General features: G+C 39.7%; 1 long non-coding RNA gene across 1 annotated transcript; it reads right to left on the reverse strand.

Annotated features, from left to right (window-relative positions):
• Positions 1–2,605: 2,605 nt before the first annotated feature.
• Positions 2,606–14,964, reverse strand: LOC141278353 (uncharacterized). Its single transcript, XR_012330935.1, has 3 exons — positions 14,830–14,964; positions 7,922–11,521; positions 2,606–6,862 (listed from the first exon to the last, which is right to left on the reverse strand). It is a non-coding gene; the product is annotated as an uncharacterized lncRNA (long non-coding RNA).
• Positions 14,965–15,031: the final 67 nt, after the last annotated feature.

Here is a 15,031-nt window from a genome sequence, read left to right on the forward strand (position 1 = left end):
AGGAAGAATACCCTTTGACATAAATCACAGCAAGATCTTTTTTGATCCACCTCCTAGAGTAATGGAAATAAAAACAAAAATAAACAAATGGGACCTAATGAAACTTCAAAGCTTTTGCACAACAAAGGAAACCATAAGCAAGACGAAAAGACAACTCTCAGAATGGGAGAAAATATTTACAAATGAAGCAACTGACAAAGGATTAATCTCCAAAATATACAAGCAGCTCATGCAGCTCAATATCAAAAAAACAAACAACCCAATCCAAAAATGGGCAGAAGACCTAAATAGACATTTCTCCAAAGCAGATATACAAATTGCTAAGAAACACATGAAAGGATGTTCAACATCACTAAACATTAGAGAAATACAAATCAAAACTACAGTGAGGTATCACCTCACACTGGTCAGAATGGCCGTCATCAAAATTCTACAAACAATAAATGCTGGAAAGGGTGTGCAGAAAAGGGAACCCTTTTGCACTGTTGGTGGGAAAGTAAATTGATACAGCCACTATGGATAACAGTATGGAGGTCCCTTATAAAACTAAAAATAGAATTACCATATGATACAGCAATCCCACTACAGGGCATATACCCTGAGAAAACCATAATTCAAAAAGACGCATGCACCCCAATGTTCATTGTAGCACTACTTACAATGGCCAGGTCATGGAAGCAACCTAAATGCCCAACAACAGACGAATTGATAAAGAAGATGTGGTACATACATACAAAGGAATATTACTCAGCCATAAAAAGGAATGAAATTGGGTCATTTGTTGAGACATTTGTGGATCTAGAGATTGTCATACAGAGTGAAGTAAGTCAGAAAGAGAAAAACAAATATTGTATATTAATGCATATATGTGGAACCTATAAAAATGGTACAGATGAACCGGTTTGCAGGGCAGAAATTGAGACACAGGTGTAGAGAACAAACGTATGGACACCAAGGCGGGAAAGCCACGGGGGGTTGGGGGTGGTGGTGTGATGAATTGGACAATTGGGATTGACATGTATACACTGATGTGTGTAAAGTTCATGACTAATAAGAACCTGCTGTATAAAAATAAAATAAAATAAAATTAGAAAAAAAATTTTTTTTTTTTTTTTTGCGGTACGCGGGCCTCTCACCGCTGTGGCCTCTCCCGTTGCGGAGCACAGGCTCCGGACGCGCAGGCCCAGTGGCCACGGCTCACGGGCCCAGCCGCTCCGCGGCATGTGGGATCTTCCCGGACCGGGGCACGAACCTGTGTCCCCTGCATCAGCAGGTGGGGTCTCAACCACTGTACCACCAGGGAAGCCCTAGAAAATTTTTTAAAAAAGAAAGTATTTACAAAATGCCAAGATTGTCTTGGTAGTATAAGTAAATTCAGTATATAACACTATTGTTATATGAGAAATTAGATGTAAAACATAAAAAGAAAAAAAAAAAGACTTACAGTGCACACTGACAATTAAGACTGCAATTTCCCTAGGGAGGAGACGGGAAAAGCAGGTAACAGATGTGTTTACACTCAGATCTCATCTCTCCCATATACTTGCCCTCCTTCAGGGCATTTTTTCTTCCTTCTGCCAGCTGGTAGTTTGTGATACTGCAGGTGCACAACAAATGTTGAGTGAGTTAAATTCCAGTTTGAACCCACAGATACTAATTATAGTTATTTTTTATGATGTTTTAAAGACTAAAGAATACCAACAACTTCATTTTCCCCCACAAATGAATTATGAATGCAATAATAGCATTCTAAGTATTTGGAAGGGGTGTTTAAATTTTTCCTTTTGAGTGGTGTGATTGTAAAAATTTCCATGCCCAAGTTATGGATTATTTCAATTCCAATACAATAAAATATGGGGAAAGGCAAAGAAACTTTTACAAAATCATAACGAAGATATAATAGTACAGAGAAGTACTGGGAGAGGCAGAATAAAGGGTTGAAAAGGCATACTCTAAAGCTACGTTACCCAGTACAGTAGCCACCAGCCACTTGTGGTTACTGAGCACTTGAAATATGGCTAGTATGAACTGAGATGTGCTCTGAGTAGAAAAGATACAATGGAGTTCTTTTTTTTTCCACATCTTTACTGGAGTATAAATGCTTTACAATGTTGTGTTAGTTTCTGTTATACAACAAAGTGAATCAACTATATGTATACATATATCCCCATAACCCCCCCCCCTTGAGCGTCCCTCCCACCCCTCTAGGTGGTCACAAAGCACTGAGCTGACCTCCCTGTGCTATGCAGCAGCTTCCCACTAGCCATCCATTTTACATTTGGTAGTATATATATGTCAATGCTACTCTCTCACTTCATCCCAGCTTCCCCTTCCCCCACCCGGTGTCCTCAAGTCTGTTCTCTATGTCTGTGTCTTTATTCCTGCCCTGCCTCTAGGTTCATCAGTACCATTTTTAAAAATTCCATATATATGCGTTAGTATATAGTGTTTGTTTTTCTCTTTCTGACTTACTTCATTCTGTATGACAGATTCTAGGTCCATCCACCTCACTACAAATAACTCAATTTCATTCCTTTATATGGCAGAGTAATATTCCATTGTATATATGTGCCACATCTTCTTTATCCAATCATCTGTTGATGGACGTTTAGTTTGCTTCCATGTCCTGGCTATTGTAAATAATGTTGCGATGAATATTGCGGTACATGTATCTTTTTCAATTATGGCTTTCTCAGGGTATATGTCCAGTAGTGGGATTGCTGGGTTATATGGTAGTTCTATTTTTAGTTTTTTAAGGAACCTCCATACTGTTCTCCACAGTGGCTGTATCAATTTACATTCCCACCAACAGTGCAGGAGGGCTCCCTTTTCTCCTCACCCTCTCCAGCATTTATCATTTGTAGCCTTTTTGATGATGGCCATTCTTACCTGTGTGAGGTGATACCTCATTGTGGTTTTGATTTGCATTTCTCTAATGATTAGTGATGTTGAGTATCTTTTCATGCATTTGTTGGCCATCTGTATGTCTTCTTTGGAGAAATGAAAAGACACAATGGATTTCAAAGACTTAGTATGAAGAAAAGCAGATGAAATATCTCATTAATTTTTTATATTAATTACATGTTGAAATTATAATATTTTGGATATATTGGGTTGAATAAAAATTGTATTAAAATGGATATTTCCTGTCTTTACTTGTTTTATGTGACTACTGGAAAATTAAAAATTATACATATGTGGTTCAAATTATGTTTCTATTGGATAATTTTGCTGTGCAGTCAAACTATCTGGGTGCAAATCTTCCACTAACTCCTTGGTATGACTTAAGCACTTCACTATGTCTCGGTTTCCTTATCTGCACAATGGGTGTAATGATAATACTTAACCTGTTAGAGGCATTTCTTAGACATGCTGATATGCGCAGGTGTCAGCGGTTAGTAACTTAATAATAAGGGAACCAGCAGAATGATCAAAGGGTGAGCAGTTCAGAAAACACAATTGGAAGTGGGATATAACTCAGAAATGGAAGGATCACTGGAGCAGCTTATTGAAACAAACAAACAAAAACCGAAAGCAAAGAGGCACCTAATTAAGTAATGTCTGAAGTTCCATTTCTCATGATCATAAAAGCACCATGTCCAAATCAGTTGATACAGAAGACATCTGGAGAGAATAGTACCAGATATCAGATGTGCTGACCATTGATTAGAAATAATAATCAATACGACTAAAAAGCAGTGCTAATGATATGTCTGTGACTGTTTATTGGAGTCCTAAGTTTGCATTCTCCAGCCTTGTTGAGGGATCAGAAACTGAATTAAACCAAGGTTAAAAGTAGAACATCAAGTAACAAATTGTGCTTTTAAACAGACAGCTGCCCGTGATTTTCTCAAACAATGAGTAAAATGCAGAATATACAGTTTGCTCTTTAGTTTGTTATGACAATTAAGTGAAGTAATACAACTAAGGTGCTTACATGAATAAACAATAGCTGTTATCATTGTCATTGTTAATTAGCAATATTATTATGGGAAAGTAATGAAGAAAGAAGTTATACTTAGATTCACTATACCAAAAAGGGAATAGTAACTGTGACTCATGTCAAAATCAGAGTTATTCAAATGTAATCAAATTCTGAGGGGGTAATTCTAAGAAGAAAATAATGGAGAGATTTGTGTTAATTTTTTAAAAATATTTGAGAACCATGAACTAATTTGGAACTATTTAATATTTCTTCATATGTTAGTAGCAATGATAGCATAAAATACACTTGCAGGTGGTAGAATTTAAAATTTGTGTAAATCCAGTTTGGCAGGTCCTCAAAAAGTTAAACAATAGAATTACCATATGACCCAGAAATTCCACCTCTAGGCACCTACCCAAATGAATTGAAAATGTATGTCCACACAACTTGTACACAAATGTCTATAGCAGCATTATCTATAATGGTCAAAAAGTGGAAACAACACAAATATCCATCAACTGATGAATGAATAAACAAAATGTGGCATAGTCACACAATAGAACCATAAAAAGGAACAAAATACTAATACAGATGAGAATATGGATGAACTTTTAAAACACTATGATGGGCTTCCCTGGTGGCTAACATGTCGCAGAGCAACTAAGCCCGTGCGCCACAACTACTGAGCCTGCGCTCTAGAGCCCGTGAGCCACAACTACTGAAGCCCGCACGCCTAGATCCCGTGCTCTGCAACAAGGGAAGCCACCGCAATGAGAAGCCCGTGCACGGCAACGAACGGTAGTCCCCGATTGCCGCAACTAGAAAAAGTCAATGCGCAGCAACGAAGACCCAACACAGCCAAAAATAAATAAATAAATAAAATTAAAAAAAACCCCACAACACTATGTTAAGTGAAAGAAGCCAGACGCAAATCCACACACTGTATGATTCCATTTATATTAAATGTCCATTGTAGGCAAACCGGTTGAGACAGAAAGCAAATTAGTGGTTGCCAAGGGCTAGAGGAAGAGGGAAATGGAACACCGAACAAATATTGGATCACTTTGCAGGGTAATGGAAATTTTCGAGGTTAGATAGTGATGACGGTTGTGAATATACTAAAATTCACTGAATTGTACAGTTTAAAATGGTGAATTTTATGGTGTTAAGAAAACGTAAAATAAATATTCGTTCAAACAAAATAAAATAAAATTAGTGTAAATCCAAAGAGCTGAGATATGGATGGAGAGGATGAAAATGAATGATTTGCTTACAGATAAAATGTGACTATTACTAAAGAATAGAGTGGATGAATAAATATTGAATTAACTAGAATGTTAAGAAGAGAAAAAGAATAATATTGAGACCTGTCAGGAAGAGAATTAACACCCTTAACTATCAGTATAGAACATACTTCAGGAGTGGCTGTTTGACCTACAGGGAGGCCTTCTTCCCTGAGAACCCTCCCCAGTAGCCAAGGCAGGCTTAGGCAGAACCTGATGCCCTTGAAGGAGTTGAATGGTGCAGAGACAGACATGTCACCTAAGTTACGCCACCACAAGATCTGATCCCAGGATTTGGGGATTTGAAGTTGAGTGATACAGAGACTGGGAGTCAGAGTCATATTAATAGCAGTACTCTAATGATAAGGTCTGTGGATTTATTGTGAAAGATCTTAAACTTGTCTTGGTACCTGGTTCAGCAACATTTAATTAATACCCTCTGTCAGGTACTGTGCCCTTGTAATACTTCCCTTCTTCCCCACCCCAGTCCCCACTTTTTTAACACAAGCTAGCCTGATTAAGTTTCTGTTAGTTAACACCATAAATAATATTTCAAAACAAATCACTTGAGGTAATACTTATACAGCATCAAGAAAAAAATGTATCACTTTGATGTTATCAATGAAATTTTAAATACTAAATGTAAATTCTCTATGAAATTTATTTCACTACGAATAATGAAGCTCTGGAAATTCCAGGAAGGATAAACACAGACCTGAGAGAAGTAATAAAAGCTATCAATGAAAAAGAACATGATTTTTCCATTTGGCTTTATGAAAATGCACTACGTGATCTTTATATTTCTAATTTTGAAAGTGAAAGGTTGATGGAAACCATGACACAAATAGGTCCATAAGCTGTTGTTTGAGAACTATTGAATTAAAACCTAGAGTTTTTTTTTTTTTTTGGGGGGGTACGCGGGCCTCTCACTGTTGTGGCCTCTCCCGTTTCGGAACACAGGCTCCGGACGCGCAGGCTCAGCGGCCATGGCTCACGGGCCCAGCCGCTCCGCGGCATGTGGGATCCTCCTGGACCGGGGCACGAACCCGTGTCCCCTGCATCGACAGGCGGACTCTCAACCACTGCGCCACCAGGGAAGCCCTTAATGATTTTTTTTTATGTGGACCAGTTTTTTTTTAAGTCTTTATTGAATTTGTTACAATATTGCTTCTGTTTTCTGTTTTTTCAGCCTCGAGGGATGTGGGATCTTAGCTCCCCGACCAGGGATCAAACCTGCACCCCCTACATTGGAAGGCAAAGTCTTAACCACTGGACTGCCAGGGAAGTCCCCTAGATATATTTTTTTTAAATAAATATACTTATTTATTTATATTTGGCTGCATTGGGTTGTCGCTGCTGCACGCGGGCTTTCTCTAGTTGGAGTGAGCGGGGGCTACTCTTCGCTGTGGTGCACAGGCTTCTCATTGCGGTGGCTTCTCTTGTTGCAGAGCATGGGCTCTAGGCACGCGGGCTTCAGTAGTTGTGGCACATGGGTTCAGTAGTTGTGGCTTGCGGGCTCTACATGCAGGCTCAGTAGTTGTGGTGCACAGGCTTAGTTGCTCCGTGGCATGAGGGATCTTCCTGGACCAGGGCTTGAACCCGTATCCCCTGCATTGGCAGGCAGATTCTTAACCACTGTGCCACCAGGGAAGCCCTAGAGATTTAAAATATAGAATTTAAAAGCATCTTTTGGTTATTCGATTAGCTCATTTTTATAAACAGGTATTGAGGTCAGGGGAAATTGATTACCTCAAAGTCAGGATAATTTTAGGCAAGGCTGCCTCTAGAACCCCATCTAATGCTTTTTGGACATTAACACATTGCTAAAGAAAGGTTTCCTGACAATTAGAAGTATAATGAATAAAACAATGGTAAACTATTCATTACAGATAGCTTATTGGTGATCAAAACTTGCTTTGTCACATTGTAAATGTTTAGATTCTAACAGTCTAGACATTTCATTAATATTTATTGAAGTTGGGAGACATTAATTTATCCACTTATGAGTCACTGTGGATATAAAAAACAAATAAATGAAATTGCCCTCATAATGTGCAATACTGCAACATAATAACAATTTGATGTTCTTGTTTACGATTTCAAATTGAATGTTGATTAGGTTGCAGTATATCATACTAAATTTTTCATCTCAGAAATAGTTCATTAGTCTAGAATGTGTGGGTAGGGACATTTGTAATTATTTCTCACATGATTAAGAAGATATTGTCTCCTATGCACATGACTTTGGATATAAACCAGAAGCACAGGTTTTACAGTTAACACTCTCCATGTGTAACTGCCTGCACGGATAGTGTACTGTATATCTAGAATTTTTTTTAAGAGGATAGATCCCATGTTATGTTCTAAATCCAATTTAAAAAATTAAGCCTATTTTTAATATATATATATGTGTATATGTTTTGTTTATATATGTATGTGTGTGGATATATATATATATATATATATATATATATATATATACTCTGTTTTCAAAATGAAAATTTTAAAAATCCCTTTTTTCTTAATTTTAAAAGTAATACAGAGACTTCCTGTTCCAGGATGAGGCAGAGTAGTTGCATTTCTCCCCATTCCTTCTGCCAAGTACAGCTAAAAACCCTGGATGCTATAAAACAAATATAAGAAGACTGAAAGGTGGAGAGAAGGCAGATTGTCTAGTTACCTGGAAAGACAAGGGAGTGAGTTCTCTAGTTACCTGGAAAGACAAGGCAGTGAGTTCTCTGAGTTTTCTTTTTACTTCATAGTTGGGGTGCTAGAGATACTGACAACCTGGAAATGTCAGTGGGCTCAGACAAAAGCCTGTTCTCTCTAGACAAAGAACCGGGAAAGCCACAGCCTAGCAAGGCAGAAAACATTTAGTTAATAACCACTTGTGCAGAAAGGAGTCAACGTGGGAGGCCTGAGCCTGTTGTCGCCAGAAAATCCTGTTTGCGAGGTTGGCCCTTGGCTGGCATCTGGGAACTTCACTGATATTTTCCTGCACTAATATTAAACCTTCCCTAAATGAGAAGAGTGTCTCACTGTGCCTAGATTGTTCATGGAAACCACGTGGTTTATGCTGCTCACCTGCTTTCCTTTTGGGAGTGTGAAATTGATATTAGCAAGTGAGTACCTACATGACCAGACCTCCAAAAACCTTGGGTAAAGAATCTCTAAAGAGCTTCCCAGGAGAAAACCCTTCATATGTGTTGTCACAATTCACTGATTGAAAAACTGAGCACACCATGGGCCATTCCACTTAGAGAGAACTCTTAGAATCTTGTGCTTTGTTTCCTCTAGGCTTCATTCCTTGAAACTTTTCCCTTTGCTGATTTTGCTTTGTAACCTTCTGCTGTAAATCTCAACTGTGAATACAACAATAAATTGACTCCTGTGAGTCCTCCTGGTGAAGCATTGAACAAAGGAGTGTTCTTGGAGACCACTGACACATTGCCATACTCCAACCAAATATCACAAGAAAAAGTGGTGGTTCCACCACCTCTGTCAGCAGTAGCCCAGTGGGAAGTCTAGCCTTTCACCCTTGCCAGGCTATAATGAGGTACTCCAACTCCCTTCCAGGATGGTGTCAGAGAAGACTGAGTGGGAAGCCAGAACTTTTACTATCTTCCAGTGGAGGTCATGTGGGGTGTAGTGATGAAGCACCCCTCTACCTCCCAACTTGGGTGGTATCACTGGAGGCTGGTGGAGAACCTGAACCCTCACCCCTGTACAAGAGTAATGGGGTGCCCTTTCCTGCCCACATGGGGTGTCAAAGGAGGCCTAATGAGGAGCTTGGATTTCTACCACAACCACGAAAAGTATGTGAAGAAATAATGTCTAAAAATTCCCAAACTGGCAAAAGACATAAACATATAGAATAAAAATGTTGAGTGAATCTCAAATAGAATAAACCTAAATAAATCTCCACCAAGACACAGCATAGTCAAACTTCTGAAAGCTAAAGACAAAGAAAAAAATTCTTGAAAGCAGCAAGAAAGAAACAATAGCTTATAAACAGCAGGAAAAACAATTTTTTTTTTTTTTTTTTTTTTGGCGGTAGGCGAGCCTCTCGCTGTTGTGGCCTCTCCCGTTGCGGAGCACAGGATCCGGACGCGCAGGCTCAGCGGCCATGGCTCACGAGCCTAGCCGCTCCGCGGCATGTGGTATCTTCCCAGACTGGGGCACGATCCCGTGTCCCCCGCATCAGCAGGTGGACTCTCAACCACTGCGCCACCAGGGAAGCCCAGGAAAAAGCAATTTTATTGACAGATTTCCCTTCTAAAACTATGGAGGCCAGAAAGAAGTCGCACAGTTTTCAAGTGCCAAAAGAAAAGAACTGTCAATCCAGATTCTATAAGCAGTAAGAATATGCTTTAGTAATAAAGGAGAAGTCAAGACATTCTCAAATGAAGCAAGCCTGAAAGAATTTGTTGCTAGCAAACCTATCCTAAGAGAATGACTAAAAGAAATTCTCTAAACAAAAAGGAATCTTGGGACATAAGGAAGAAAGAACAATGGAAAGAATAAAAATATAGGTAAATACAACACTTTCCCTCTTGAAATTTCTAGGTTGTATCTGATGATTGAAGTAAAAATTATAACGTTGTTCAATACGGTTCTCAATGTACGTAGAGGAAATATTTAAGACAATTATAAACTAGAGACAGGAAAGGAACTTAATTAGCAGTGAAGATGTTTATACGTCACTGGAACTAGTAAAATATTACCACCAGTAGACTGCTAAGTTATGTATATATAATAGAGCAATCACTAAAAATTTATACAAAGAGATACACTTTAAAACAATACAGACAAATCAAAATGGAATTCTTAACTCATCTTTGAGTAACCAACAGAAAGACAGGAAAAAGAAAATAGAAAAACCAAAACCAGAAAACAATAAAGTGGCCGACTGAAGCCTTAAAATATCAATAATTGCATTACATACAAATGGTCTATTTTATTTGTAAAAGCCAAAAAGTGGAAACAGGGCTTCCCTGGTGGCGCGGTGGTTGCGAGTCCACCTGCCAATGCAGGGGACATGGGTTCGTGCCCCGGTCCGGGAGGATCCCACATGCCACGGAGTGGCTGGGCCCGTGAGCCATGGCCGCTGAGCCTGCACGTCTGGAGCCTGTGCTCCGCAACGGGAGAGGCCGCGGCAGTGAGAGGCCCGCGTACCGCAAAAAAAAAAAAAAAAAAAAAAAAAGTGGAAACAACCACAATGTCCAATAGGTGGTTAGACAAACTGTGATAAATCCATACCAGGGAATCCTTCTCAGCCATAAGAGGAAATGGACTACTGATACACACAATAGCTTGAATAAATCTCACAGGCCTTATTCTGAGTGAAAAAGGCCAATCTCAAAAGGCATATACCATATATTTCCGTTTACATAACATCTGGAAATGACGAAATCATAGAGATGGAAACCAGATTAGTGACAAAGGGTTAGGAATGGTGAGAGAAATGGGGGTGGGCTTGAGTATAAAGAGGGAGCACAAGGTGTATCTTTGTGGTGATGGAAGAAGTCTGTACCTTGATTGCAGTGGTAGCTATATGAATCTACATGTGATAAAATGGCATACAATTATATGCACACACATTGTACCAATGTCAATATCCTGGTTTTGATATTGTACTATAATGACATGAGATCATTAGAAAAAAGTGAGTGTACACATAATCTCTTTTTGCAACCTCCTGTGTATACATAATTATTTTAAAATATGTATAAACTGTATACACGTGTATATATCTAAAGCACAGAAAAGATTTTCAAGGATAGGCCTAAAAATTAATACTGGTAAGGATATGTTTATACTATTTTTGTTGTTGTTGTTGTTTTTGGCCATGCCACAGAGCATGTGGGATTTTAGTTCCCCGATCAGGGATTGAACCTGTGCCCTCTGCAATGGAAGCAAGGAGTCTTAACCACTGGATCACCAGGGAAGTCTTGTACTATTTTTTTTAAGTTATTATTATTTTTTGGCTGCGTTGGGTCTTTGTTGCTGTGCACGGGCTTTCTCTAGTTGCGGCGAGCGAGGGCTACTCTTTGTTGTGCTGCATGGGCTTCTCATTGTGGTGGCTTCTCTTGTTGCGGAGCACAGGCTCTAGGTGCGCGGGCTTCAGTAGTTGTGGCACGTGTGCTCAGTAGTTGTGGCTCACGGGCTCTAGAGTGCAGGCTCAGGAGTTGTGGCACATAGGCTTAGTTGCTCTGCGGCATGTGGGATCTTCCCGGACCAGGGCTCGAACCCGTGTCCCCTGCATTGGCAGGCGGATTCTTAACCACTGCACCACCAGGGAAGCCGCCTTGTACTATTTTTAAAAAAAGAGAAAAAGAATGCAAAATTATTGTAAAAAATTCAAATACAGAAAAATATAAACAAGGTGAAACTCACCTGCTCTATGATGCCATCGAGAGATAATTTCTTTCATTCATTTAACAAATACTTACTGAGTGCATCCTATGGTGCCATGAACTGTTAACATTTGCTGTGTATTTCAGAAATTTCCCACACATCCAGAGTCAATTACAAATTGTAATCATTATAAATCACCGATGTTATTATATGTATAATATGTATTATTATATAATCTCTCTATTCTCTACATTCTATTCATCCATTATTCATCCATTTGCAAATATGTATTGAGTACCTGCTTTAGCCAACATCATGCTATGCTCTGAGGATACAGTGGTGAATAGAGCAGACATGGTCTGTTTCCTCACAAAGCTTACAGTATAGTAAAAGATTGTCACTAAACAAATTGTCTGAAATAGACAATTACCGATTATGTCAAGTTTAGACAAATGCAAACAATGCTTTGAAATGCCCAACTGTGAAAGAAAGGATAGTAGTTATGACGGCAAGATACTGTAGCATGTTTATCATTGATGGAAATGAGCCTGTAGAAAGAAAGAGGTTAAAGATACAAGAGCAAGAGAGAGGGATACTGCATTTATACAAAGTTTCCTGAGAGGGAAGGAGCCAGAGCACAAATATAAGGGTTGACTTCGGGTAGAAGGAAATTGCCGCATTGAAACAAGCAAAAGAAGTGAGGACAAGTGCAGATATAACTTAGTTTGTAGATTTGGAGGTCTGAAGTTCAGGCAATTCCTCTTTGAGACTTTCTATTTTCTTAACAAAATATGAGACAATGTCATCTGCCAAAAGCAAGAATGTAAACTGGAAGATCTGAGGTTGGAAGAGAGTTGACGTTTTAAGTAGTCGTTTGGAAGAGAGTTGACGTTTTAAGTAGTCGTAGAAAGCAAGATGAATAGAGAAAGGCAGTAGTTCACTGGCCAGGGTGAGTTAAGGGCCCGCAGAGTCTGTTCTATGGGGTAGATTCTAAACATTTTTAGTTAATTGCAGTCAGGGAAAAAAACAAGGGTATAAACATTAAAAGAGAGAAACAAAGTGCTGTAGTGCACTAAATAAAAAAAAAAAGAAATTAGAAAGAGGATTGTTTTTCAACTGGAAGGACAGGAAGAAAACGGCCTGAGAAAGGGAATGAAGTAAAGAAGTCAGGGGAAGATGAAGATACATGCAGAGGGGTAGTAGCTTTCTGTCTGGGGTGCAGGAATGTCCTTTTGTCTTCCAATCCAAACATGGGCACAGTGGTATCAGCAGTTTACCATCTGATTTTTTTTTTTTTTTTTTTTTTGCGGTACGCGGGCCTCTTACTGTTGTGGTCTCTCCCGTTGCGGAGCACAGGCTCCGGACGCGCAGGCTCAGCGGCCATGGCTCACGGGCCCGGCCGCTCTGTGGCATGTGGGATCTTCCCGGACCGGGGCACGAACCCGTGTCCCCCCCATCGGCAGGCGGACTCTCAACCACTGCGCCACCAGGGAAGCCCGTACCATCTGATTTTTTGAAATTGTTCCACATTTCTTTTAATCACTTAGACGTGACAACCTATCAAAACCCTATGCAGGAATTCCCAGGCACCTTTAGTTGCTGCAGAGAAGTATGAGTGAAGCACAAGTATATCATCCTCCACACATTAGAAAAAGGCTCTAGTGAGCAACAGGAGGCAGATGTTTAATTTTTCTCTTATTGGAAGTTGTGAGTGGCTGTGAGCCCCTTTTTAGGTCCACTTTATATACATTCCTAGTTACCACGAGTCCAGTTCTTTTATTCAATGTTATCTTTCAATCCACTCCAAGTGTTTTCTTAACATTATTTTTGATTTAATGAATGTTTAGTTAAATATAAATGGACTTGGAGGAACTGAAATATAGGCATGATAACTTAAAATCATCTGGTAAATGGACCAAGTCTAGAAATGGACTTGGAGGAACTGAGATTTGGGCATAACTTAAAATCATCTGGTAAGTCTCTGCTACCATTATTCTCTGAGAAATACTACTGTTCAACACTTGGCTAGATAATTTGTAATTATTAAATTATTTACACTCTAGTAATACCAGACTTATCATTAGGCTCTTTGTACAATGGCTATTCCATGATTAAAAGGAATCTCCTTATGTATCCTGTTGTTTAGAATTAGTGAAGCTTAAAAATGTTTTAGTTCACCGTTCTGTTAACAAAAACAAGTTTCTCTAACCACAACAGCAAGAATATAAAGTCGCCAAGAAGCTATTTGGCACGTGAACAAAGCAAAAAAGATTGGTTTGAAAGAAAATTCATTCTGGAGTCCAGTCCCTTGTCTTTTGGCCATCTCTTTGGCTAGACTGCTAATGTGTGACTTTTGTACAAATTCTTTTAACTTTGGGTTTTCCGTTTCCCATTTTTTGAAGGATAGCGGGAATACTTGTTACTGAAAATACGTTTCATTTTTTAAAATGAGCAGATACTCATACATTACTAGCGCAATAAAAATTACCAAAAGAGGGAAGGAAAACGTAAAATAGTTTGTGTGTCTTAACTAAAAAACTGTTAAGACACAAAACTTGGCTCTTTGTTTCCATTCCATGACAGCCAAAAGGGAAACATGGATCAGTAACACTGCTGTCAAGTAGAAGCAAAAATACAAGTAATTCAAGGACCTAGTGCATACTTGGGGCCAATATTATTTTCTCCCTTTCCCTTCCTTTTCAAAACCTAAGTTTTGTTTGCCGCCACATACAACAATCTAGTGGGCAATTATTAACTTCTTTTTCTTGCCTATCATAAAGTGATGCACGTTGGGAGTTCGCTGTACCAGACAGCGGCTGCTCCGAATTTCCATTAAACCCTGGAATTCTTTTCTCAGGGTTTGTAATTGGCTTTCTTAGCATTCTGCAGGAAGATGGAATGGACCTGGGAACGGGCGGGTGGAGACTAATTCGATACAAGACTACAGTAATCTCGATGCAGCTCTCATGAGATTTGCTTCCTTGGTTCTCTGAGACTTGGGCTTGCCCCTTCCCTGACGATCCTGTTTCCTCTTCCATTGGGTAAAACGGGTAGAATTCTAAACTCCTGAATTGGTGGCCCCTGGTGCCAGGTAGAGTTCTCAAGTCTCAAGTCTCAAGACCTCAAATATCACCTTTCAGGCCTCATTCGGAACATGAAAAAGCCACACAAGTTTTAGGCCCGAGTCCCAGGAAGATCTCAGCACACCTAGCTCCGACTTTGGAGAAACAATACCAGAGACGTCATACCCCCGGCAGGGCCTACCCAACTCAAAAACCCGCCAGCGGACGCATGCGCAGAACGGGCGAGGGACGGAAGCCATCCAAGACTCGCAGGCATCCGTACAGCGGTCACATTATCGGAAAGGCCTGGTTCCCTCGTCGCGGTGAGGAAGTCCCTGGCAACGTCTATGTAACATCGTTGCCCGGAGAGAAACAAGGAAAGCGACCTTCCGCTCTCTGGCGCG

Source organism: Tursiops truncatus, chromosome 3 (genome assembly GCF_011762595.2).
Source record: "Tursiops truncatus isolate mTurTru1 chromosome 3, mTurTru1.mat.Y, whole genome shotgun sequence".
NCBI lineage: Eukaryota > Metazoa > Chordata > Mammalia > Artiodactyla > Delphinidae > Tursiops > Tursiops truncatus.